The sequence below is a fragment of the Bos grunniens genome, chromosome 3 (genome assembly GCF_055505025.1).
Source record: "Bos grunniens cultivar Pamir isolate PY7600 chromosome 3, Bosgru_T2T1.0, whole genome shotgun sequence".
NCBI lineage: Eukaryota > Metazoa > Chordata > Mammalia > Artiodactyla > Bovidae > Bos > Bos grunniens.
In genome coordinates, this window is record NC_141167.1 from 98016859 (window position 1) to 98019775 (window position 2917).

Consider the following 2917-nt stretch of genomic DNA (forward strand, 5'->3'; position numbering starts at 1 on the left):
ATACTTTGGCCACCAGATGCAAACAACCAACTCATTGGAAAAGGCCCTGATCATGGGAAAGATTGACAGCAGAAGAAGAGGGAGACAGAGGATGAGTGATGGATGGCATCACTGAGTCAATGGACATGAACTTGGGCAAACTCTGGGAGAAGGTGAGGGACGGGGGGCCTGGCATACTGCACTCCATGGGGTCACAAAGAGTCAGACACGTTTGGCAACTGAACAACAACAAGTTGTAGGTACACCACCTAATAATTCTCTACACAATACTCTTCCCGGGTTCCAAGGCCAACATTGGATGCCTAAAACCACAGATGGTACCAAGCCATATACCTATTTATACTCTTCTTTACCCTGTACATGCATATCTAGGATAAATTTTAGTTCATGAATTGGCACAATAAAAGATTAACCAGACAAACTAATATTAAAGTAAAATAATTGCAACAATGTACTTTTAAGAAGTTATGTGAATGTGGCCCTCTCTCTCTCCCTCAAAATATCTTACTCTTCTATACTCACCTGAACATATGAGATATTGAAGTTCAACCCAATGAGATCAAGTGAGGTGAATGATATAGGCACTGTGAAGGGAATTTTCCTTTATAGTTTGACCATTGAACAATATGTGTTTGAATTGTTGCCCGATACAAGATTTTTGAAAAATAAAGGTGGTACTATGTGATCTTTGGTTGGTTAAATCCACAGATGCAACAGATGCAGGATGGGTTCACTCATAAATATTTAAGATTTTTCTTTTTCTGTGACTTGATAGTTCGTTTTTTTTTTTTACCACTGTAAAAAGTTGCAGTTATATAGGATGAAGAACTAGAGATATAATATACAACATGATGACTGTAAATAATACTGTATTGTATACTGGAAATTTGTAAGAGAGTACATTTCACTGTGCTCTCACCACACAAACAAAAACGTGTGTATGTGAGGAAATGGATTTCTTAATTAACTTGGTAGTAATCATTCCACTATGTATATCAAAGCACCAGGTTGTTCACCATAAATATGTACAATTTTAATTTAAATAAAGAACACAATCAGCAGAGAGAAGAGTCAACTGATAAAAGAAAATATTTGTAAATCATACATTTGATAATGGGCAAAGAACCAGACTACATAGAGAACCCCTACTACCCAACAATAACAGCAACAAAACCAAAAACAATCAGATTTTTAAAATGAGCAATGTAGTTGGATTTGGTTTGCTAATATTTTGTTGGGGAATTTTCACATCTATGTTCATCAGTGATATTGGTCTAAAATTTTCTCTTTTCCATGGCATCACAGTATCTTTGTCTGGTATTGGTGTCAGGGTGATGGTGGCCCCATAGAATGAGTTTGGGAGTATTCCTTCCTCTGCGATTTTTTGGAAGAGTTTCAGAAGGCTAGGTGTTAACTCTTCCCTAAATGCTTGACAGAATTTGCCCATGAAGCCATCTGGTCCTGGACTTTTGTTTGTTGGGAGTCTTTAATCATAGTTTCAATTTCAGTACTTGTGATAAGTCTGTTCATATTTTCTATTTCCTCCTCGTTCAGTCTTAGGAGGTCATATCTTTCTAAGAATTTGTCTATTTCTTCTAGATTTTCCATTTTATTAGCATATAGTTGCTTGTAATAGTCTGTTATGATCCTTTTTATTTCAGTGGGGTCAGTTGTAACTTCTTTTCCATTTTTGATTTTATTGATTTGAGCCTGCTCCCTTCTTTTTCTTGATGAGTCTGGCTAAAGATTTATCAATTTTGTTTATCTTTTAAAGAAACAGCTTGTAGTTTCACTGACCTTTTGTACTGTTTTATTCATCTCTATTTCATTTATTTATGCTCTGATCTTTATGCTTTCCTTCTACTAACTTTGGGTTTTGCTTGTTCTTCTTTATCTAGTTGCTTTAGGTTAGGTGGCTTATTTGGGATTTTTCTTGTTTCCTGAAGTAATATTATATTGCTATAAACTTTCACTTGCAAGCCAAATCCAACAATATATTAAAAGGATCATATACCATTATCATGGAGAAGGCAATGGCACCCCACTCCAGTACTCTTGCCTGGAAAATCCCATGGACGGAAGAGCCTGGTAGGCTGCAGTCCATGGGGTCTCGAAGAGTTGGACAAGACTCAGCGACTTCACTTTCACTTTTCACTTTCATGCATTGGAGGAGGAAATGGCAACCCACTCCAGTGTTCTTGCCTGGAGAATCCCAGGGACGGGGAAGCCTGGTGGGCTGCCGTCTATGGGGTCACACAGAGTCCGACATGACTAAAGCGACTTAGCAGCAGCAGCAGCAGCATACCATTATCAAGTGGGATTTATCCCAGGGATACAAAGATTTTTCAATATTTGAAAATTAATCAGTGTGATACAAAAAATTAACGAAGAATAAAAGCCACATGATCACCTCAATAGAGGCAGAAAAATCTTTTGACAAAATTCAATATTGATTTATGATGAAAACTGTAAAGAAAGTGGGCATAGAGGGAACGTATCCCAACATAATACATGCCATTATTGCAAACCTACAGCCAACACACTTAATGGTGAAAAGCTGAAAGTATTTTCTCTAAAATCAGGAACAAGACAAGGATATCCACTCTCACCACTTTTATTTAATAGTTTTGGAAGTCCTGGCAATGGCAATTAGAGAAGAAAAAGAAACAAAAGGAATCCAAATTGCAAAATAAGAAGTTAAACTGTCACCGTTTGTGGCTGACATGATACTATACACAGAAAATCCTAAAGAGTCTACCAGAAAACTACTAGAGCTCATCAATCAACTTAGTAAAGTTACAGAATACAAAATTTACTCGCAGAAATTGCTTGAATTTCTACACAGTAACAATGAAAGATCAGAAGGATAAATTAAAGAAACAATCCCATTTACTATCACATCAAAAAGAATAAAGTA